A 26,267-nucleotide genomic window follows, 5' to 3' on the forward strand; every position below is an offset into this window, starting at 1 on the left:
TTGATATTAAATCAGAATTATAAGCTGAAACATGCCCCTCAGTATTCGACACGGTGTCACTAAGACGGCGTATAAATAATATAGTATGATATATAGTCGTCGGTCGATCACATCAAGGCACGTTATCATACTCCGTATTGTCAAGATACGAGAGTTCAAGTGACAGCTATTTCTGAACGCACTCCCGATATGGACGACAAGATATTGAATACTAGCTCCGTCCATGTCTACGTCTGCAATTTTGCAAAACAAAACAACCATAACATAACTTTACTCAGTCTTAAGAAGTAAATAAAGACAACCAATTACGCACACTCACACACGCAAGGACGCACACACACACACACACACACACACACACACACACACACACACACACAATGCTATCACAACAGCTTCCAATCACAACTATAGTTATTAAGTAAAAAGTCTATTATTGTACCTCAAATAATAATGAAGTATGTCAATTTGGGAAGACGGCAGGAGCCAGTAGTGCTCCTGAAATACAGTTATACTAGTCCAGAACTCAGGGCCTTATTTATAACTGTCACTTGTTTTATGTACTTAATAAACTATATTTCTTCATTAACGTTGTAAAGCCGAGATTTTTATTTATTACAATAATAAAATTAAATAAAAAAATAAATAAATTAAATTAATTAATTACTTTTTTATTTGTTATAATTGGGTTTGGATTACTAAGATCTTGACACATTTTCACTTCTTCCACTTTCATCAAAGACTTAATGCATGCACTCCGTTTTAGAATAACTCACTCTTGATCTGACCCTTTAAAATATCCTGTATCTGATTGTTCATTTAATTTACCTACATACATACATAAACTCACGCCCGTAATCCCTAATGGGGTGGGCAGAGTCACAAGTAATCAAAGACAACTTGCAACCACAACTATTCCATTTACAAGACAAAATAATAACCCCGTTTCATCTGCCTGACGCAATGACCATTCTCATCCGATAGCGTCTTAGCAACCGTACCGGGTTGCAACCGGCAACCCGTCTTCACTTAAAAAGGAATTATCAACCTCGCAGCGGTCAATAAACATCTTACATACTGCATTATAGTGGGTATATTGTCAGGGACGGATTAGGTGTTCGGGGGGCCCCGGGTGGTTAAGATATTGAAGTCCTAAGGCTGAGAAGATGGTTTTAGTTTTCTTCTGTCGTGTGGGTTGTGAGGTTGATTACCAACTCCTGACATCGGGCGCCGACCTCACCCTCTCACTAATAGTAACCCCCAAGATTGATAAGGTTACTATTGAGCCGCCAAAGGCCCCTGACATGGTCTACTAACTTACATCAGTAATTAGTAATCGGGACGGTTTAACGTGCCTTTTCCCATAGACACCACACATTGACGTTATCGTACACGCGCATCTGTGTGTGTGACGTCTGACGCCTTACGATTAAAGTGTAAACTAAGTTCGAGGGGGGGTGAGGTAAACTTGGCTCAGATGCTGGTGGGAGCGGAGAGTTGCCGTTCTATACGTATTATTCCTTATTCTATGACCATGGTGTCCTAGTGAAATAGGGTCTTTAGTGCCATAAATATGTTATGAGGCGAGTACACGAGTTCGAGCAACAGCGCACGGCAGACCTCGACGCTAAACGTGATGAGTTGAAGGCCCGTCCCCCTGCCGCTATTCATTATAATTACCAAAACGGTGTGCTCACGTGCCCTCACTGTGCGCGGGAGTGCACTGTAAAAATAGGCTACATAAGCCATCTTCGGGCGCATCAGCATCGTGCCGACTAGGAGTCGAAGTGGTCGCCATGGCCGAAATCGGTCGGAGAGATCATCATCATCATGTTATGTAAAATCTGCCTGTTTGGTTTTCGGCCAAGTAGCTAATGCCATTTTTCAGTATCTACAATAAGTGGCGCCAAAATAAATCTGTTGGTTAGTATTGGTGGCCTTATGCTTGAGTTCGCCCCCGTGAGGCTACGCCACTGTATATTGGTGTATCGCTAACGTGCGGCAAGACTGCAAAGCCACACCCAGTTTTACTGACTTTCTGTGCAACTCGGTTCGGGAATTGAAGACTATATTTTTATTTATTTAATTAACAATTTGTTGTACACAAAACATAACATATACCAAAACATAACATACGCTCATGACGCTCAGAAATCAGAATCATTTATTCAACGTAATTATCATGGATAAACTTGTTGAAGGTCAATGTAACATTTTTGAATTTAGGTACGTCATTTCGCAAGGTGCTATGGCTGAGGAGAAGAAATGACAAGAAACTGCAACAGCAACACATCTTTTAAAAACCATTGAGGATATACCTTACAAGTTATTTAATAACTAGAGGAACACATTCAATACCAGACATCGCTAAAATAAAAATTAAAAAAGTGTATATTTTAGTAACTTACACAGTAATCAATAGGCTAGGGCTAAGACCTACCTAGTAGGTATGCAAGATACTTGTATCAGATGATCTTATGTTTACAAGAAAGGCGCTTTAACTATAATACTGATGAAATAAGAAAGGTATAATGTAAATGCGTGTGTGCGCGTGTGTGTGTGTGTGTGTGTGTGTGTGTGTGTGTGTGTGTGTGTGTGTGTGTGTGTGTGTGTGTGTGCGTGCGTGCGTGCGTGCGTGTGTGTGTGTGTGTGTGTGTGTGATTAGACCAATGCGATAGGTAGTTAGCCGTATCGCCGTCTACTAGTCAAGTCAAGTGTTAGTGAAAACTGCACTTATGACAAATTAATAACTCATTAGTGCAAGTCCGGTACCGGAGAATCATCCCCCTCAGTATACGTTACGATGTCACTTACATCCCGTACAAGTATCTACAGGTAGCCATAGAAACACGTACGGGTTTTAGTGACAGCGTAACGAATACTCAGGGGGATGATTCAGACTATGATTTTGAGTGGAGTTTTCCACGTGGTATCAACTCAGAATCACAATATCACTAACACCGTGTGTTGGCAACATCAAAGTCTTATAATAATATATTTTACTGTAATATTTTTTGCTATGGCAATATTTCAGGACTTACGCCACGGACTTTACCGACGAGGCATGTTTTCTTATTTCTCGCTAACTTATATGTATATAATTTCCTAGTTTTTAATTTAATACAGTCCACTTAACATGTCGAAGTGTTTTTATTTACCGGAGCAACCATCCCCTCCAACACTGCGTATGGAAATACCTAGGCTAAACGAATAAATCCTTTCTTTACAACATCATTCGTGAAAAGACCGAAAATATCATGTACACGTCCTAGTAAAATGATTTCCATGTAAGTAATGTTTATTTGACGAAATCCATTGTATTCAGCAACACTGTCATATTTTCCCTTCAAGCCCAAATGTATCCGCATAAAGTTGAAGTCAGATCAACAAGTAGATAGCTATCTCACTCTATCACACCATGATTTATGACTCTGTCTGACAACCGTTTTTTATGTCACTATGAAGTTTTATCTAGAAAATAAGAGGTTGGAATTTCGCGCCTCGGAAAGGATATTGGTTTTTAAGATTGCGATCTTGAGACCCTTTGCATAATATTAGTTTAAGTGCCTTAAGGTCTGTCTGGGTGGTTAGACAGTTTACGAAGTAGTTCCGTGTTATAGCAAATACGAATGCTTAAAACACACTTTGGTACCTTGTCACTTCAAGTTTTTCGACAAATTGAACTATTAGTCTCAGACAATGTCAAATATTGAAGAGCTCGGTGGCGCAGCGGTTAACGCGCTCGGTCTGCGATTGTTGGAGTTAAGCAACTTTCGTAAAGGCCGGTCATAGGATGGGTAAACACAAAAAAAAAGATTTCACCTCGAGCTCCTCCGTGCTTCGGAAGGCACGTTAAGCCGTTGGTCCCGGCTGCATTAGCAGTCGTTAATAACCATTAATCCGCACTGTGCCCGCGTGATGGTTTAAGGCCCGATCTTCCTATCCATCCATAGGGAAGGCCCGTGCCCCAGCAGTGGGGACGTTAATGAATGTCAAAGATGTTAATGCGATGGGGTCCTAAGGTGCGTACATGATATTTCTCTTATAGAATGGTAACTCCCCGCCCCGCACTAATTCGTATCGGACGCCGACCTCACCCCCTCTTAGTCTTACTTTAGTGTTAAATGTTTTCGAATTCATGTTTGGATCATAAATGATTATCACGTGCTTAGCGGTGAAGGAAAACATCGTGAGGAAACCAACATTCCCGAGAAATACATTTTTCGGAGGTATGTGTATTGGACTGATTTTCCCTTCGCGGGTTGGAACGTCAGACAGGCAGTTACTTCTGTAAAAAACCGGATCTGTCAAATCTTCAGGTTAGGTAAGCGGACCCTGTGACAAAACGGGATAATGCTAGGGAGATGATGATGGCTGTAAGCGAATAATTTTATTTTAATTTTATTTAGTATTCTTTCAAGCGTCGTAAATAAAAGTAAACTTTTCAACCTCAGTAAGGCGCCTCTACAATGGTACCTCAGAGCACTGGCTACCCTACATGGCCTGTCAGGCTTCCTTATCGGGTGCGATGGTCGTTACCAAATGCGCCGACGCTGGCGGGTTAACTGACACACGTTTTGAAATTGGAATCGAAACTATCTTTTTAATCCAACTGCATTCTTGGCGGTATTGTGGGTAAGTCTGATGGCATTTTGTGTTAACGATTTGAGTTTTTTAAATCTAAATAAACAGTTGATTAGCCATTTGCATAATGTAAAGAAACAAATCAGTAAGAATAAAAAACATTTGTTAAGTAGTTCACACACACACACAGAGAGAGAGAGATTTTTTTGAAAACAATTTTCAATATATTTTTGTAACAGATAAATAAACATTTAAGTAACAATTCTCAAATAAACACCAAAACGAGAAGTAACAATCGATCACTTTACAGCTATTTCATAAGTTAATTCATTTCCTTAAAAAGTTGGCAGCTATCTTTTTCTCTCATTTGATAAAAGAAAGGGACGGGATGAGTAGAGGGAGTTTAATTGAAAAAATAATAAGTTACCATCTTGCCGAAGTAGCTAAGTATTAGCATATTAATTATCACCGAGTGGCTTTACCATCGGGGATTCTTTATAAATCATCTAAATTGAACTGTTTTAGAGTTCCGCATTCATAAATCTGAAACAGAAACCCCACAAAATCAAGACATATTATGAACTCTTGTTTGCGGTCTACTTCTAAACGTCAACACAAAATGTCAACCTGAGTATGCGAGAACAAACATAAACAAAGCTGATTTTTGTTAATCTGATGGATTTAAGGCGTCTATGTTTTTATTTATTTATTAATTGTAATTAATATTCCAATAAATATATCTGTATATTTAATGACTAATATAATACTAACATAGATATAAGTTTAATTGTAACTAACTATTAATTATACTCTTATTATTATTATTATGGACTAAAATTTTGTACAAAAATAATATTGCTTTAATTAAAGTTATTTTATGTAATTTAATTCATAAAAAATAATAATAAAAAAACAGAATGTAAATCCACCACAGGCTTCGTGTAAGTGGACTAAAATAAATGAATAAATAAATGAAATTAATTGGTCTCCCCAATATACGCAATGAAATGAAATGAAATGAAATGAAATTTTTATTGCAATAAATGTGGTAAGTATATCGATGGAATTAAAGCTTATAGCGCTCAGCACATTTAGTCATGTTGTGACATACAATAATAACTAAGTACTTACAACGCAAGGCAAGTACCAGAAATCCAAGCCTAAAAGCCTTTAACGGTCTTGCCTTAAAGGAAAGCAAAACCATTTGCCACACAATTGGTCTTTGTATGGTTTAACAGGTTTTTATAAAATTGACATAATTATAACCTCACGTTAATTCAAATTGTGGTAGTCAGAGGTACATCCATCTTCTCATCTTCATTCGCAAGCTGAACTAAGTACCCACACCTCACCGAGTTGTCTGTTAGATCAACGTCATAGGTAAGCTGTATCGCCGTCTATAATGGTTGAGTCAACTGTGTTAGTAAATAAATAAATATTTACTTTAAGTATATGCTTTGATGTACCAAAAAATAAAACAGACAGAACCCTAGCATACAGCGCAACACGAACTTGTCCATTTTTTTCTTTATTGCGTTTTATAAGAATATTCATAACAAACTTTCTTCGGCAAGTTTTCCTGCACGTGTTTTTATACGAAGCTTTTTCATCGAAGTTTGAGCTCAGTAAGAGATTTTGAAACGATATCTCTACAAACTTCAATACCGTCTTCTTGCTAATTATAAAAGCAACCAGATAGACAGTAAATAGTACCTATACCTAGTTGAGGAGCTCGGTGGCGCAGCGGTAAACACGCTCGGTCTGCGATTGTTGAAGTTAAGCAACTTTCGCAAAGGCCGGTCATGGGATGGGCGACGACAAAAAAAAAAGTTTTCATCGCGAGCTCCTCTATGCTTCGGAAGGCACGTTAAGCCGTTGGTCCCGGCTGCATTAGCAGTCGTTAATAACCATCAATCCGCACTGGGCCCGCGTGATGGTTTAAGGCCCGATCTCCCTATCCATCCATAGGGAAGGCCCGTGCCCCAGCAGTGGGGACGTTAATGGGCTGATGATGATGAGTTACCTATACGGGGTGGCCAGAGAAGTAAAACATAACATCACATAGCGTCACGCTTGTATCCCGGAAGTAGTAGGCAGAGGTGCATAGTATACCCACTCCTCGCCAGCTAAGATTAAATCCCATGTAAGAATAGAGCGAGCCTATTTCCAATACCCGGACACAAATCGTGGAAACCACGTGATATTAATTACCTATGATCCAAACATGAATTCAAACTCATAAAATCGAATTCAGTTACGTGAGTTATGTCAGGGGTCTTTGACGGCTCAGTATTAACCCTGACACCAAGGTTGATGAGGTTGGTAATTCACAACCCACACGATAGAAGAAGTCATCTATCTACTTCAAGTCTAGGTTCGTATGAAGCACAGAAACTGCATTAACGCCAGATCATGTTTCACCCGCTAAGTGGTGACCGGTTTGGTTTTTTTTTTATTAGACTTTTTAGGTTTAGTTTCCACCCGCATTACCAATAAAAAAACAAGCGTTCGATATGTGTGTAAGTACTTGAGAGTGAAGCAAATTCGAATTATTTGATAACTGGATTCAGTTTAGCTTAGCTGTCGAATACTTATAAAACATAACAAATACTTTATTGCACAAACAGGAAAAAACGAAATACAAAACAAAAGAGAAATAAAATGAGTACAATAGGCATTATATACGTTTGTTCATTGCTTTTTTATTTTTTCATAAGGTCCTTACATACATAAATGCAAGTACGGGTTCCTAGGGCCACAAGTAGGTAACCAAAAGACAACTGGCAGCCAGTGTTTAAAATGTATGGTATGGTGACAGGTGATGAATGGGCTGATCAACCCATTGACATGGCCAATGCTCCTGAAGTCCAGATGTATTTCGAGGGTCTCATTGCTTTAAATACGCTTCCCGGTTCGTGTAGGACTATTGCAGATTATGGGTTTTTTATGATTATTATTATACTATCTGTGCAATAAAGTGTCTGACAGACCAGCCACTCAGCCTACCCCAATCGGATTAATAGCGTCAGATTTTATTAACAAAAAGAAATAGGTAATCAAAAGTACTTTATTGTCAAATAAATTCGTTAATTCGTATAATGACGTTATAAAAGATGTAATTGCTGAACACTGCTTCCTGAGATACAGGTCTCCTAGTTCAGGTAGCAGGGTTATACTTCTGTAGCATATTGTGTGTCCTAGCTGTAGTACCCAATGTTTGTGTCGATCTTTCTCTATGACAATAAACAATTATTTTATTATTATTTTTTATTTTACTTATTCTTTAAAATTGGCTTACATAATTAGCGCTTTTTGAACGTGAAAAATTAAATTACATATTATGTTACTGGCTGTAAAACTAATAAATACCACATCGGACGCTGTATCGCTGAGGGAAAGACGTGGCCACAAAACCTTCCAGCACAGGGCCCTACTCCTACTGTTTCATGTTTTCCTTTCTTTCTTATCCGGTAAAAAGTATTATAATTCTTTACTAAACTCCAAAACACTTCACTCTGAAACGTCTATGTGATTAATTACACCCAATCTTCACACATATAGGCGCATTATTCGGGTGAATTTCTTCCCGACGTTTCACTTACTCGCTATCAGCAAGCCTAATGTAAAGTCGAGGCCACACCGGCGACTGACAGAGATAAATGAAGCTCCACTCCACGTCTACAGTTTGTGTGCACTCCATCCCATCAAACGAGCATTCTTGCCACAGATTATGTATTTTATATTGTGTAAGAGCTATGTTGACTTGTTTAGTTTAGGCTCGGTGCGTTGTAACGCAAACGTGTCAGTGGGGACAGGGCTTATTATAATTTTGTTTCTTTTAATCACCATGATATTCACCATATTCAAATGAAAAAATATCTTTATTCAGTAGGTCTTCTTCTTCTATCGTGTGGGTTGTGAGGCGGAGTAAAAACCCGATCAACCCTGGTGTCAGGGTTACTATTGAGTCGCCATAGGCCCCTAACAATACTCATGTAACGACTACGTACATACATCTGTAAGTAATAACCGGAACCAAGGGTTTAACGTGCCTTCCGAAGCACGGATCATCTTACTTTTAGACAATCAACCTATAATGTCCAAAGTAGGGATCATAAAGTGATTTTTGTGATTTGTCTCCACCGGGATTCGAACCCGGGACCTCCAGATCGAAACGCAGTGTGGGTCCTGGCAAAATGGCGGGCAGAAGGTGGCTGGGTACGTAAGGCTGAGGATAGGGCTTTCTGGCGCGCCTTGGGACAGGCCTATATCCAGCAGAGGACTGCAATAGGCTAATGATGATGACGATGGAGTGGACAAGGCAGTGGAATTCGCTGCCGTCTTCTGTATTTCCGAATGCATATAACTCGGGTGCTTTCAAAGCCAGAGTGAACAGGCACGTTCTGGGCGAGCTCCATCTTAGGCCTCGTCAATGCCTTCGGGTAAATCTGAGGCCAAGAGCAAACTCATCGAAGGTAAAAACATGAATGTTTTGAAACGCTTTGAAAACTACACATCAATAAGTGAAAATAAATAAAACCGACATTATCACAAAACATGAAACTACCAAAATTAATTGTAACACATTTTGTAATTAAGAACAAACCCGAAATTAATGAACGAACGATCGCAAACAAAGCGTTCGAACGAATGAAATGAATGAATGAAATGTTATTGGAAACATTTCGAAAGGCCGCAGAATTCGAGAGGAGCGTATCATTTTGCAGGAATCATGTCGATTTCCGTTATCTACTCAATGGCTTGAATAAATTCCGTTTCGGGGAAAAATGGTGTATCTTCTTTTTCCTTTTTTCCGCGTTGGAGGTAGTTAATTTTAATGTTGGCGGTAATTAACAAATCTTAAGACTTTCGAATATGAGCACAAAGCGGGGCCACCTTCATCTCGACGGCTTGGTGCGTGGTACAAGTTATGAGCTATAATAATAAGAACCCACTTCCTTTTGTTCCCATAATCTGCAATAGTCGTAGGACTATTACACAAACGGGGGATTGTCTTTGGGTGCACTCCCATAGTGCATAGAGGGATAATCGCCGGTTGGTGTCACACAACATTTAGATTAAATTGTCTTATTGGGCCTCTACGTGTTGGCTTCGGCCCCACCCACGCCTTCCATAAGTCCGGGACTCCATAAGCCCGAGATGTGGAAATGACAAACATAATAATAATTTCTTTATTATCAAAGAGATTCATTTGTACAGGTGTGCGATTAAGTTAAGTACCTATATAGAAAGTATACAAATTATTTGTAGAACTCTGATCTCCAAACTAAGCTTATAGGCCTGTGTCTTGGGGATCAGCGTTCGGCCAGGCAGAGATTGAACTGGTTGAGCTATTAGTTAGGGCATCACATCCCATGCAGCTACTGTTAGCACGTGTTTTGTGGTCCTCCTTGTTTTAGTGGTTAGAGTGTTAGGCTAACGATGTGCAGGTCCGGATTCAGTTCCCTTTTGTTTGTCCTTTGTATGCACTTTGTTTGTTAATTCTATTACAGCCTTGAATAGCCTGATGATCCGAAAAAGTAAAATGATTCCGTGCTTTTCAGGGCAGTTTAAGCTGTCGGTACCAGCTATTAGTTGTAAAAAACGCTCCACCAATTCTTTTTATTTAAACCGGCGATTTGGCATCAATCTGCTCTAGCTTGTAGCTCGGCACCTCATTCATTATCGTTGCAAACTTGAGGGCAGTTTTTCTTGGATTTTTCATACTAACTTCCACCCGGGTAGAGAAAATTAGATATTTTCCCCTACCTAGTAATAAGGACTTATAAACGCAACAGTCGAGTGTTGTTCCTTCAATATAGGTAGCTGGAAGGATGGTACAACAAAACCAGATATGCTCAAAACTGACATTTAACATTTCAAGTTTTTTCAGTTCTTTTTTCAGTTTTTTTTTTCATTTTCGTTTTTTTTTACGATGTAGGTATACTTCAGACTTTTGGTACCAATAAGTACTTATGGATATGGAGGAGCGTGACCTTCTGACACAGGTGTTTCACACTTATTAGTAGGTCACAACTGCAAATATTATTATGTACCATTAAAGAAATTTTTTTTGCTTTTTCAAGCCGCGCTGACGTCATCTCACCCTCCGTTGCCATTTTGTAAAAAATAAATTACCCACGACTAATGTTTTTAATGTCATTAAGTTCAAAATTGCCTTGAAAGTATTTACTTACAGTTTTTTTTTATTTTTATATTATGTATATGTGTATGTACAAGTGATAGCAATTAAGTACGTTAGTCAGGAATTCAGTTAATTTTCAAGAATAAAATGTAAGTCCTTAGAATGTGGGAGATACCAATTTAATGGTAACACTTACGTCATGAAATGGCTAGCAATAGCGACTTTTCATAGCATTGAGCATACCATGGCTGGAAGGAATCTTTAGAACATTGTTATATTATGCAAACTAAGTTCGTATGTTAGAAATGTTGTATTTTACACAAAGTTTGCTTGGTACAAATTGCATCGTTAGCAAGCTTACCCTGCAAATGAAACGCCATACTTACTGAGTTTCTTACTTCATACTGGCATATCGTCACCTCACAGGCAAAACGTTGTAAGCGCCTTTCTGAGAAATCACATTCAGATGTGATTTTCTTTAACAAAATATTTATTTCATTAAAAAATAAAACGAAAATATTTATTCTTCAAAATTGGCTAACGCTTTTTGAACGTCAAAAATTAAATTACATAATTATGTAACTAGCTGTAAAATTACTACCACATCGGAAGCTGTATCGCTGAGGGAAAGACGTGGCCAGAAAACCTCCCAGCAGTGGGCCCTAGTCCTACTGTTTCCCTTTCTTTTTTTAAAATCCAGTTTGTAATATATAGACATAAATACAATGGTATTCCGAGTAGGTAGATGTGTATACTATTATATATACACTCCTGCTTACCCCTTTGGGGTTACAGGCGTGAAGCTGGTTTTGTTATTGGAAATTTTGTGCTATTTATCTTGTTAGTAACTATTATTAGTTACCAAATTGGAGATGTCCTTAGAAAAGGCATGTATGAAACGATTGATGAATAATAATAATAAAAGAATCTTTATTTCGCACCACAACTCAACATAAGGAAATATGAAATGTGACAATATAAGTAGATGACAATGGCAAATATAAAACTATTAACTAAATGTTCAGTTGTGGCAGACTGGTGCCCGAGCTAGGCAGTGAGCCTGTGTTACAGGTCACCAGGCCTCCACTCCTGACCGCGTCATGCAACACGGTTTAGTACATACAATTGATGACATTCGCATATACAATGTGATAGAGGTCCAACCATTTTAAAGTGCGAAAACAATATTATGGTAAGAAAATAAGAAATATACGTAGTTTAAAAATAATAATAATAACAAAAAAATATAAAAAGAAAAGTATGAGTGTGTGTGTGTGTGTGTGTGTGTGTGTGTGTGTGTGTGTGTGTGTGTGTGTGTGTGTGTGTGCGCGTGCGTGCGTGCGTGTGCGTGTGCATGTGTGCGATACTGATAAGAAGCTGATAAGAAGCTCGGAGTAAATGAATGTGGAGGAAGCATAAGTGTGTCAGGATCGAAGTAAATGGAATGTCAGAGTCTCTGCTTACCCCGGTGGGAAATAGGCGTGAGTTTATGGATGTGTGTATGTATAAGTAGTACCTATTTTAAGTAATCTGTAGTATCTTGCCGTAACATAGAGTACCACTTACCCTAACAGTGCCCTAATAAGTCTGTATACCTTACGTCTTTGTACGGGTTGTTAGTAAAACGTTTATATGCGTGTACGTATGTGTGCGTACAATTTTAAGGTAATCTAGTGAGCTGCCCTCATTCGCGATATTAAAATATGATTGCGTGAGGGGAGACGCAATGAACGATCGATCCCGTTGCTTTGGAGAGGTTTACCCGACGGGGAGTTAGCATTTCACATTGAAATTTTCTTTAGGCAGTAACGGTGTCTCTCCACCAGCTAGTGGAGCAGCGTGGTAGGCAAAATTGAATTTGCTAATTGCAAATATGGGTAGTAACATACTCTATTTTTGCATCTGTCATACTTCTTAGTGTAATAAAAACATACAAAAAAAATTCAGACGATAATCATTCATATTGTGTTAGTTACCTTTACCTTACTTGCTAGTGTTAGTCACATATTATTTTATTTTTTTATAATTTATTAAACCCGATATGGATTTTCACCCAGTAATAGATAGACTAGTAGCGTTCAATAAATAATTTGTCATTTTTTTTTCAATTAGTTAATTTAAAAAAAAATACGTTTACTTTTGTAATTCTTATCACATTATTGTCAATAAAATTTAATTAAATATTAAATTAAAAAAATAAAACACACAGGTTGCACACCCCTGCAGACTTATCTAAGCAATTTCTCGAGACGTTCCAAATTCTGTCTAAAGTCAAACGCGATTAAACCTATTTCCGATAATTCCGTGGTGCTAGCGAGCCCTGTGCCGTGCCTTTGAAGTGTAATTACGGTGGTATTCGGTTGAATTAATACCGAGATAAGCCCCCTTCCCTTTAAAATCGCATAAAAATAAAGCGCCCACCTCATCTTCGACGTATTTCGGCGCGAATAAACGAGGTTTCGTTAAATTAAACCTGAAGGAAGATAATTAAAGGTGGTTTTATGGTATTCATATCACGTTGATCAGGGTTTTGGATGAAATAAACTATTTATTTATGATTACGCAGCCGTGGTGGCCCAGTTGGTAAGTTCGAATCCAGCACAGGCCTACCAATGATTGTAGAATTTGTTTTCGAATTAATGTCTGGATCATAAATGATTATCACGTGCTCAGCTGTGAAGGAAAACATCGTGAGGAAACTGACATTCCCGAGAAATACATTTTCGGAGGTATGTGACCTATCCTGTATTGGTTTGGTTTTCCTTTCAGCAGTCGCTTGTGTGAAAATCGGACCTGTCAAATTTTCAGGCTAGGTAAACGAACCCTATAGAAACGGGATATCGATGGAGTCGCATGGTGGAGTATGCTCCATACTCCCCTCCGGTTATTTGAGAGGCCTGTGCCCAGCAGTGGGACGTATATAGACTGTTTATGTTATGAGTTTATATAAAGTCTACTTGTAGATAAATATACCAAATAAAGTATATACACCCACTTTTTGCCAGCTATTATCAAGTCCCATGGAATATGAGACTTGATCATAGCTGACGAAGAGTAATGGTTAGATAAGAATGATCTCTCTTCTTCTTCTTCTCCGAATGACCTCCGTGGGCCAGTGGTTGAGCGTTGGACTCACGATCCGGAGGCCCCGGGTTCAAAAGATATCACAAAAATCACTTTGTGATCCGTAGTTTGGCTAGGACATTAGAGGCCCTTACCCGATTGCCCGAAAGTAAGATGATCCGTGCTTCGGAAGGCACGTTGAGCCTGGTCCCGATTATTATTTACTGATGTAACTGAGTAATCGTTACATGAGTCATGTCAGGGACCTTTGGCGGCTCCACCACAACCCTGACACCAGGATGATGAGGCTGGTATTAAACCTCACGATAAGAAGAAGTATGATCCCGATAAAGCGATAATAGAAAAACAACATTTCACGATCGAAGTACAACAAAACGAACTTCATGTTCCGAGCGTGAGTTCGTACTACAAGTTCCTTGAAAGTTGTGCCTCGTCTGACCCAATTTCATATTCTATCTCAAAAGTGTATGGTGTAACGAAGCGGTACAACTAGTTGAACAACTAGTATCTGATATCGGACAAAAGTTGAACGGTGCATTGTTAAAAATTCACGGCTACCCACATCGTTTGACATGGAAATGTGCAGGCCTAGTCGCTGTGCCGCGATGGAGGCAGTCGGGCCATTACAGCGGCGATTTTTGTAGGAATACAGAGAGGCACAACTTATCGGGCTGGGCAGAGAGACGACAACTTTAAACCATATATACAGAATGTTAGTAACACCATACCGAATACTGAGGGGAATGATTCAACTCATGATTCTGAGTTAATATCAAGTGCGCTTTTCTGTGGTAAAATTCATGTTCTTTTACTGTATTTTTAAAAAATATTTACAATTCTTTACTTTTGCTATGGAAAATTTCACTTGATATCAACTCAGAATCATGGCCTGAATCATCCCTCAAAGTTTTCGTTACGATGTCACTAACCTAACCTAAACCGTGTATTTATATACTGGACGTTAGTGACACCGTGCGTACCGAATACTGAGGGGAATTATTGAGCTCATTATTCTGAGTTAATATCAAGTGCGTTTTTCTGTCGTAAAATTCATGTTCTTTTTTGTGTTTTTAATAATAATTACAATTCTTTACTTTTGCTATGGAAAATTACACTTGATATTAACATCGAATCACGCGCGGAATCATCCCCCTCAGTATTCGTTTCTATGTCACTTAGGTATTCCCAGAACAAGTACGTACGAGTATGAAGCAGTTTATTGAAAATTCGCTATACCCTCGCTAGCGTAGTAGCCCGATCCGAATTTATTCAAACGCTCCCCCCGCCCCTGCCGCACGCACCTGTCTTCACATTGATATGCACATTCAATTGTCGGCGTTCGTACGAGAAGGACGTGCGCCCGGGACCACACTCAATCGGAATGAATACGATAAATGCACCGTCGCTCCCAACGGGCGCTGGCGTCCCTACCGGTTTGAATTTTCAATAGCTATTTACTGTTTCTGATCAATAAATAAGTTTCTATTTGTGTCAGTATACGTTAATAATTTACACAGCGTGGCAATGATTTGAACAGACGATACGGGAGGAAAGATTGGGAATATGGAGTTATAAAATTAAGTACTGTGTGAGTTGTAAGGCCGTGATCAACTTTACAAAATGGCTCATTAGTAATTTTTAACATAGGAAAAATATAGCAATTTAACCGGTTTTTTTTTGTTGTCATAATATACCTTGCAGTACTACCTACACTATCCGAAATACGTAACCAGGTTTTAAATAATAACAGCAGATTTTTCGAAATTGTAAAAACGATAGGTCATTACAAACCTTTATATTTAAAGCTACATTTTATCTTCCCGGGTATTAACACATCAGCTGAGATGTGTATCAAGATGCGCCTGACTTGCAGATTTCCAGAGGGTGCCAAGTTAAATTAAGGGTGCCGAAAGATAAATGGAAAAAAGCTGTCAATATCTTTTTCATTAATGGTTTGAATGTATGGTGGCGTGTGTAAATGATAAGCTGTTTTTCGCTCAGTCAGCGTTTGTTTATCGACCCTAGTGCCGGTACGAAGTATTTTTTTTTTAATATTAAGATTTCCCAAACAATTATTCGGAGTAAATGTATTCGTGTTGCCTGAATCACGAAAGTCGCCGTGCGAGGAGTTTACTGCCTTTGTTCTAGGTATTTCTAATACTTACTTGTTCTATTTATTATTATGAAAGCTTTTGTGTTTACTCTTTGTTTATTGATACTGTTTATAGGGTTCGTTAAGACGCAACTATCATCGAAGCGATTTTAATTTCCATAACGTTATGAAGCGGAGTTTCGCAATAGCGTGTAGGGTATACGAACCAATTATTGCAGGGGGTCGGCGTACCTAAATGAAATCCCACCGCAGGTTTATACCTCTTAATTCCTCGTTTTAAATAACAAAAGGCTATTACTGGCGTTTTTCAGTGCCTGGTACGGCTTCGCTCCTCGCACCCTCTCTAACCAAGCACCTATCTAATCGGCTAGCTCGATGATATGAATTCTGTGGGGTTAAAAAGTTCTATTATCTTGTAAAAGGTAAGTGTTCCGATGGTTGTCACTGCCAAAAATATATATTTTTTAAAGTTTGTTAATTAAAAAGTTGCTAGTGTTTCACGTCATGCTGATTATTTGTTTGGAAAACTCTTTACTGCACAATTAGAAACAAAACAAGCACATCTTTTAAGTAAAACACCTCCTCCAATGCGTTACAAAAATCAATGCGTCAATGTGTCATGCGTCAGTTAAACATTTTGAATACCTATACTGTTTATTCCTTGAAAATGCCAAGTAAATTTCATGTAAGATTAATCTATAGGTATTGTAACATGAATAAATTGGAATTTCCGTGAATTTGCCAGGTACACAAAGGGTGACCTAAATCCCTCCTGTTTCTAGGAGTTCCAATAGCTAGTATTAAATAAGATCCAATGTGAATGATTAAGTCGTTTCGTGGAACTTTACAAACAGCCAATTTTTTTAAAAATAATAATTTAAGTGATGAAAAACAACGCTTAAACAGAATTTTCGACTAACTTGTTTCTATAAAGTTGACGCATTCATTTTCTTTAGTATCGAACCGTGTACATAATTCGCACCAGTGATTTCTATTGGGCTGGGCAGAACTAATTCATCACTAGATAACTTGCAATCACACGGATACCATGAATGTTATGGTGAAAAGTAACAATTAGCATATTGCCTTTGTAGAGGTAGATAGAGTGATCCGGCCAAGAAGTTAATGTTACAGTAAGTCATGTCAAAAAAAAAATAGATAGGCTATAATGATTAAAAGAACGCTTAATCTCTTCAAAAATATCCGAAATTATTAGCAACATATAGTAAGTTTCTATTTTCATTCTTGTCTAACCATTTATATAACTCTACAGCTACTAAATAGTCATTAAATTTCCGCGAAGTAGTCAGGTGTCAGGTTGTTATTGAGCCGCCTACGGCCCTCGATATGGCTTATGTAACGACTAACGTACTTACATCAGTTATTTAGTAACCGAGACCAACGCCTTAACCAGTCAGTCGCCTTGGCCAGTCTGGCCAACCTGAGACAGTCTCATAAAATTATTTTTTGTTAGACGAGGGAATAGAATCCAGGACCTCTGGATCGTGAGCTCAACGCTCAAACGCCAGACTGCGGAGGCCGAATAAACCAACTGAACCGCTTTTAGTTGCTGAACTTCGTAACTGGACTCCGATCGATAAACGCAACATGGCTACAAGTCTATAAGCCATGCAAACACAAAATGCAGGAGGGTCGTTCTTCTTTTTTATCGACAATGATCTGTCCTTCGCTCTGCTATATCTCTGCTGTTTTAGAATTTTATTTAATCTTTCCATTGTCCAAAAATATAGTTATCTTATTATACTTAAAATACTAGCGAAATACTAATCGGTTCCTCGATTAGTGATTAACGTAGCTTGGTTGTTTTTCACAAAATTCTGTGACAGAGTGGTAAATCGAAATGCTGTCTCCGATGAAAAGGGCCACTCTGTCACAATATATTTTGCAATGCGCCTGCAAGGAACAGTATATTACCAAGATAAAGAGAAACACTAAATACTCCTCTACAGACACATCTCTATATGATGTTTTTTTAAATATTTATTGCCGTTATAATGAAAGATGTTAAATCCGATATAACGAGAAAATGACTTCTTATTGTCGATAAAAAAGAAGAATGACCCAGGAAAGTAAACAATCATGAGCCACAAAATGCCACGCTTTAGGTCACAAGATTACATCCTTGCAGGCAGATCCCCTGAGCAGATTACAAGGCCTCGATTGTCTCAAGCCATACCTCGGTAGGTTGACCTGTAGCCAATAATTCCAATTAAGATCCTACGCCACCGCACTAATAAGTCAAATTGAACAATGGACCAACCTCTAATTGCTTTGGATGCTCGATTTACTAGCTATATATAGCTATGGAACCGTTTCTACTACAAACACGAGGTGTATCTATTAATAATAACGGTCGTATGACTGCGTCTCGCAATATTGATAAGCTATGGAGTCGTGTGTTCGCGGCGAATTACTTTTAGACAAAACGGTGGTTACGCTATTCACTGTTTTGAAATTTAAATAAGTAAATACAGTATTAAAATGTTTGATTTATGTAATAAAATTAAATTCTTTTGTATATACCATAATGTCAAAATATTCAGTAAAAAGAATTATGTTTTATTGAGAATGTTGCTCATTCGAATTCAAGGTCAACTGAATTCGAAACAATTACACAAGAATGAAGATTTTGAATCAAGAACAAAAACATCCTCATTGAAAATGCTTACCAAATAACGTAATTTAAGCGCCATTAAATGTGAACTAAACTTTTCATATTACAATATACAAATTAGAATAGAAAATTACATATGCCTCGTTTTTCTTGAACTACAACGGTGAAAAGAATTAGGTGTTAGATTATGAACGAGGTTCCAGTAGTCGACAACCGGTAATTTTACCCTGACACGGTGTTTTAATGATATTTAAACGATAAAAATTACTTAATGGACACTATTTTTAGTAAAAGGGTTTCTTTGTTAAATGTATATTATACTGAAAATGTAGGGTGACTATCATTATCTTTTACATATTCTTCTATCGTGTGGGTTGTGAGGTGGATTACCAACCCCATCAACCCTGATGTCATGGTTACTATTGAGCCGCCAAAGACCCTGACATGGCTCATGTAACGACTACTTACTTACATCAGTAAGTGGCAACCGGGACCAACAGATTAACGACACACATACACATATTTATTAGTGCTTTTATACAAAAAAAATATTCTTTGCTATAAAAATATCATAATTAACGTCATGAAAGTTGCTTATCAAATTTTTTACGTAGGTAAGTTTTACTTATGAAAACCAATATCAGTTCGAGGCGTGAATAATCACAAGTATATTTGCAGCTATATAATACTCGTATTAAGTAAGATACGTTATAAAGGGTGTTAGTGACATCGTAACGAAAACTTTGAGGGATGAGTCAGACCATGAGTCTGAGTCGATATCAAGTGGATTTTTCCGTCGCAAAAATCATGCAATTTTTTTAGTTTTTTAAAATTATTTTCAATTCTATACATTTGCGATGGAAAATTCCACTTGATATTAACTCAGAATAATCAGCTGAATCATCCCCCTCAGTATTCGTTACGATGTCACTTACACCCCGTACAAGTACATACGGTAGCCATACAAGTAGGTATGGGGTATATGATTCAGACCATGATTCTGAGTTGATATTAAATGGAATTTCCTGTCAAAAAATTCATGAATTGTCTTTTTTAATTATTTTGCTATCCATACTTTTGCGACGGAAAATTCCACTTGATATCAACTCAGAATCATGGTCTGAATCATTCCTCAAAGTTTTCGTTACGATGTCACTAACACCCTGTATACACAATGTCAATGCAAAGTTCAAAATTCAGTCTTAACACAGCTCAAATATGGAATTCCGTCAACAGAAGGTCCTATTAGCAATATCGAATAGTGCCCTATTGTAAGTTTATCGATCTGTCCGATGCATTATTAAGTAGACAAAGAGGGACTCGACGCGATAGCAAGCGGTCGACTCCTTATATTTACCTGTGCTGTGCTATTTTTAGACGAGAACATTGTTTATGGAATCCATAATGCTCGATGCGGTCCTACTGACATTTTACCGTCCGCCATATTTTATTAAAGTTGACTACAAGACAAACGTTTGTTCAGAGTTCCTAGAAGTACAGAACAGTCAACTCTGTAAAATAACATGTTTCTTGCTTTTTAATTAGCGCTGAGAAAGCGTGATTTACATCGTAGCGTCCACAGCTTTGAATCCTTGTTGTGGCTCTAAACCACATAATTTGACTATAAACTTCCGAATACATCCCGCTTACGGACGGTACTGAAAAGTATCGGCGTGCGAAGGACGTAATATACGATCCCGATGACCCGATTACTCTAGTCATATAGGCAGCCTTCAGCTCGCGACAGCAAACACTTCAGTACCCGGATACCAACCCCGCCGGCGTGGTGGACGATTTCCTGACTAGGTTCGAATAATTCTATCAAATATTTTATAATTATAATACACTTTATTGCACCAACATAAAAGGAAATAATTACAAAAACTGTATTCTTCTTCTTCTTATCATGTGGGTTGAGAGGTGGATTACCAACCCCATCAACCCTGGTGTCAGGGTTACTATTGAGCCGCCAAAGGCCGCTCACATGGCTCATGTAACGACTACTTACTAAAATCAGCAAGTAGTAACCGGGACCAACAGCTTAACGTGCCTTCCGAAGCACGGATCGTCTTACTTTCGGACAATCATGTCATCAGCATGTAATGTCTTAATCAAACTAGGGATCACAAAGTGATTCTAGTTTGGATCTCATATAATTTATATCACGACATTTATTACTTATCCATAAACTTCACATTTAATATTTGTTTTTTTCTTTTTATATAATTATCATGAATATAAACTAGCGAATGGCATCCATTTATTTGAGAAAAAGAAATAGGACGTTATTCTGATAAGCGATCTTCGTCGGTACAATGCCGTTATTAATAAATTGAGTTATTGATATGACAACCTTGCTGAGGTTTTAATAAAGGTTCATAACAAAAGAATCGTTTGCGACTAACTCTTCGTAGACAGTTATTACATTCCTGAATAATAGGACGACCAATCCCGAGCCAGTTTAATGTATATTTCATATTTAAAATTTAATAAAACCGACCTTTAGGTAAACAATTATATTACAGTTTAGTTAGGGATAATGGACACAAAAAAATATGTCAAAAAACAAACGAAAAAAATATTAAATTTTCATTTATTTTCAGGAATATTCCACTTGTTAAATCAGAAACATGATCCGAATCACCCCTTAAAGTTTTTGTTACAATGTTACTAATTTGCATATGCTATGTACGGTCACGAGCATTAATATGTGTACACTTTGGTACCATGTCACATTAACTTTTTTGACAAATTGAACTGTAAGTCTCACTAAATGTCAAATATGTTAGTGCGACAGAGTCCTAACGTGGGTACATTATATTGCTCATGACTGTACACTGTAATTGTCATATATATAAGTCTTAATTTTAGTAACTGTCTTAGTTGTTAATGTTTTATATATGTGATGCAGTAGTACATAACATAAACAGCCTATATACGTCCCACTGCTGGGCACAGGCCTCCCCTCAATCAACCGGAGGGGGTATGAAGCATACTCCACCACGCTGCTCCAATGCGCACGCAATGTATGCGTATGATGTAGTAGTACTTAATAAATAAATAAATAAACACAGATTCAAAAAGTAGAAAAAAGAATACCCTGTGTAATTAATTTATTAGTGGGTGGGTGTTTTTTTTATGTTAAAATAAAAAATAAATAAAGTGTCAATACAGGTATGAACGATCGACTCGTTTCAAGAAGTAATTGAACTGAAATTGAAGTCTATTGCTCAGAAAACTTCAAAATGAATCTCGTATTCATGTGATGCCATCCTATGTCGTACCTAAACATAAAAATATCACGAAAAATATACTTTCGTAATTTTTCTCAGATTTACTTTTTTAATCCCATTTTTTCCCTTCTAATACGCCTTCTAATTTACAATATACATAATCATGGCCAATTGCCTGAATCCACGCTGTTTGCGTTTCAAGCGTGGCTCAACAAAGGTGACTTAACGAGCGCTCGTCGAAAATGGTGCGGAATTATAAAAGTTTTTTTGGAAATAAAACGGGAACTTTCACAAGATGCGGGTTGTCGAGAACCGCTCTGTTTAAATAAACTGTGATTTACAGGGGTGTTACGTTGCAGGTGCGTTTACCCTAAACTGTTACAACCGAGGGGGATTTAAGCACAATATACTTATAAATATGAGGAGCTCGGTGGCGCAGCGGTAAACGCGCTCGGTCTGCGATTGTTGAAGTTAAGCAACTTTCGCAAAGGCCGGCCATAGAATGGGTGACCACAAAAAAAAAAGTTTTTATCTCGAGCTCCTCCGTGCTTCGGAAGGCACGTTAAGCCGTTGGTCCCGGCTGCATTAGCAGTCGTTAATAACCACCAATCCGCACTGGGCCCGCGTGGTGGTTTAAGCCCCGTTCTCCCTATCCATCCATAGGGAAGGCCCGTGCCCCAGCAGTGGGGACGTTAATGGGTGATGATGATGATGACTTATAAATATACTTACATGTATAAACTGACGATGTGTATAATAACTTTCAACACTTTCAACAGTTCTGAATGCGATTTGTTTTGCAGCAGCGCTGGTTCTCTTAAGACCTCGCTTGTAAGTAACTATATTAAATAATAGCAATATTAATATTAGTTGTAGTAGTAGTATTTTGGCGGGAAGAAGAGAGGAATGGCGATTACTCCACCGACAAGAGCGCAGCTCTTAAATAGAGAGAGAGAGAGTAGAATTTTATTTTGTTTAATGTTTCTACTTTTATGGCTTTACATATGTCTTAAAATTGTATTTTCTTCTAATTGCTTTCATTTTTCTATTTTTCTCAAATAGTTTAAATTTATTTTCAATCATTTGTGGTAGCTTGTAATTGGCCTATAGTTATTATTAAGTCACATATATTGTAAATAATGTTGTAAGCTTCCCTAAGACAATAAAATAAATTAAAATAAAATAAACTTTTGATACTTAACCATTCAATTTTGTATTTTCTGTTTTTATTAACAGATTTAAGGGCGTTTGACCACGTTCCAGTCTGGTCTAAAGCAACGATGTGGTCTAAGGTGAAGCACGTAAACTCAGATAGTGCCTATTCACTCGTGCCTAGAAAATCCGCAAATTGACCACGTGACAGTTGTAACAAAATATGAAATAAGGCTGATATTATGGTAGTTTTTTTTACTTTTGATGGGTTTGCTTGGCCCCAGACTTGCTCGAAGTCATTGACGAGGCCTAAGATGGAGCGAGCTCGCCCAGTAGGTGCCTGTTCACTCTGGCCTTGGAAAGTACCCGGGTTATACGCTCCAATGTCCGTAAGTGCTTTCATCATCAATTTCCAGTCCACCTTGTCGAACGCTTTCTCTAAGTCTATGACTGCTATATGTATGTCTAACCCTAAATCCATCCTTCTGACAATTATCATCCGCAACGCTAGTATACCCTCTCTTGTACCTTTTTGCCTTTTAAGTGACTTCATAAAAGTGACTTTATAAAAGAAACAAAAAATCCATAACTAACTTAAAAACGTAGAAACTTGTAATAAGTTGGATCGCTATTAAAAATAATGAGTTGCCAATTCATAAACAGAATTCGTAAATCTAAAAAAAATACTTATATCCAGTCGTTGAAAAACGTCTAATAAATTTAAATTACAAAAGTTTTGTACTGTAAAAACAAGAAAGTTTCAACGAAATTCAAAACTAAGCTATGTCTAAGCAGAAATATTGAATCTTATTCAAATAATGCTAACAAAAAGCAGTCGAAGACTTCTGCAGACTAATCAAAGTTTTACCAATTCAGCTATCCAGTTAGATTCAAATGCAGACTGAAAAAAGAAAACTGGTCTTAGGACTTGAAGGAAAAAGAAAACTAATAATACTGACTGTCTAATTCGTTGAAGTCTAAATATATTTAGTAAAGAGCAGGGGTTCCTAAAGTGTGCGCCGCGGCGCCCTGGAGCGCCGTAGAAAGTAAAGAGCGGCGCCATAAGCTTTTTATATTTATATGAGAGATGTATGTATATGCGTGTATTGTATGTATGTGTATATATACGTATGTTTGCATGTATGTTTAGGTATGTTTTATGTAGATCGTTTTAAGTTATATTGCATTATTATTTACTTATACCTGCAGCACCGTCCCCGACTCCAATATGTAGCATGTTCATTCGCCCTAAGGTTGCCTGGAAGAAATTGCTATTTAGCAATAAGGCCACCGATTGTACTTCTCCTATCACATTTGTAATTGTTTTTAGTGTTGTGTTTATATGTGCAATAAAGCGTTTTTGTATTGTATTATTCTGCGGGGCGGAAGGCGAGAGGGAAACCACTGCCCTATTTTCCCCTAAAAAAGTAGCATGGAGGAAAACGCTACACCGACAAGAGCGGGGCTCTTAAATTGATGATGATGATGTATTGTATTGTAAATAATATAGCGTCGTGTCACACTTATTCGACCGTGATTTTAAATTTACAACCACGGTAGGTACCTACCATCGTCGCGGACGTTTTCCTATCTCCCACGAAGTAACCTAACCTAACAACTTAGCTAGGGAAGGGCGCCGTTACAAAATACTAGACTTGTAACTGCGCCGCAGGTTGAAAAAAGATTGGGAACCCCTGGTATCTGTACCAGGGGTACCTGTTAGTATCTATTATTCGAGCCCAACAAGGGATAAAAGGATTAGAAGCAGAAGTACCTATGTCTTTTTCTTCTTATTCCCTTGTGGGTTGTGTATGAGATCAAGCTAGACCTCATCAACACTGGTCTCAGGTTTACTACTGAGCCGCTAAAGGCCTCTGACATGGCTCATGCAAAAAGAAATGATTAATTTTATTATGGTACATACAACATACCTAACATATGCTTACGATCCCAACTAGAATAGAAATTCCAATCTAGAAGAAAAAATTTATTATAAAAGGACGCCACACACAAATACGAGACAATAACATCATTTTTTTTTTACAAAACAATTACAAAAAGCATAGAAGGATGTTCATTACAATGATCATAAGGTGGTGGTGGACGTCCTGAGATAAAAGGGCCTCACTCAGCACAAGTCGCGGCGTGAACCACGACGCTGGTATTATGTGGACCCTGTTGGGTGAGGCACGAACGTCGTGCTTCATAAATATACGTTAATATTCGTACATACATAGATTAAATATGAAATTACTTAAAATAGAATGTAGGTGTACATATAATATATTTTACATATTTATCACAAAAACGTATACATAAATACTTAATGTTAGTATTATAATAATAATTAATGCAAGCGGACATAGTACGCACCTGATATAAACAAATACGAATGCATAGAACATAATATATAGGAATTATATTGTGTAAGTATGTGTATTGTGTAGTCTGTTTGTGTTAGTATCTATCGCGCGCGCAGCTCCTCGAGTCAGCTCGGTCGGCAAAGTACCTAGTCCAATTTCTGCCAGTATAATACTTATTGATATGATATTTTTCCCATTCGACCGTCGCGCCTCCGAACAGGCACGACGCATTCTAAAGAAAAAAAAAACGAAATTATAATAAATTGTAATAAAATTGCACATTAAATCAAATAATAGTGAATAGTAGTAAAGCAAAAATACATATATTATTTAAATAGGAGACAACAAATTTCGTCAAATGCTGAACAACAGCCCATAAACATTATACAAAACAAAAAGTGCAACGGGTATAAGTAACGAGCCGTCATCGCATTCAAGGTTAAATTGAAAACCCCGATAAACCTTCCACGAGGTAAGTGTTTTCTCCTTAAAGTACCTACCCACAACATTACCTAACTTGTATGGGTATACGTACCTACCTCCTTTTTTTTTGTTGATTGAGGTACAGTATAATGAAGCCTATGTGTGCGATTATTTTCCAGATCACGCAAATATCACCCGACGGAAAGCATAATTATTACATATTATGACAATGGTTTCGGCGCCGCATCCAGCCCGCTGGGAGGACTCCGCCGCGCTACCGTGTTGAAACCAATGAGGTAAACAAACTTTATTGGTATTTGATGATTTTTTTATTAGTTTAGTAGTTGCATATCTAGGAGATAGCATTTGTACTTTGATTTAAAGCTGTGAATTGTTTTCAGACTACGAAACGGCGGCGGCAAATCGTTCCAGCACTTGGATGCGGCTAGGGTATTCAGATGTAGGTACATACATCCATCGCTAGATGAACGAAGTACCACATCTCACCGAGTTTTCTGTTAGACCAACGTGATAG

The 26,267-nt window shown here is 37.8% G+C and overlaps 2 protein-coding genes and 1 long non-coding RNA gene across 5 annotated transcripts in view; 2 read left to right on the plus strand and 1 right to left on the minus strand.

Moving 5' to 3' along the window:
* The window catches only part of LOC126382360 (N-acetylgalactosaminyltransferase 6-like), a 166,402-nt gene that overhangs the window by 122,205 nt on the left and 17,930 nt on the right, over nt 1-26,267 (plus strand). The window lies entirely within an intron of this gene.
* Nucleotides 1-26,267, minus strand: part of LOC126382334 (teneurin-m) — a 373,029-nt gene that overhangs the window by 98,296 nt on the left and 248,466 nt on the right. The gene's annotated exons all lie outside the window — the stretch shown is intronic.
* Nucleotides 25,424-26,178, plus strand: LOC126382435 (uncharacterized). The gene is made up of 3 exons (XR_007569060.1): nt 25,424-25,781; nt 25,912-26,028; nt 26,134-26,178. It is a non-coding gene; the product is annotated as an uncharacterized LOC126382435 (long non-coding RNA).

The sequence above is a fragment of the Pectinophora gossypiella genome, chromosome 4, assembly GCF_024362695.1.
Source record: "Pectinophora gossypiella chromosome 4, ilPecGoss1.1, whole genome shotgun sequence".
Lineage (NCBI taxonomy): Eukaryota > Metazoa > Arthropoda > Insecta > Lepidoptera > Gelechiidae > Pectinophora > Pectinophora gossypiella.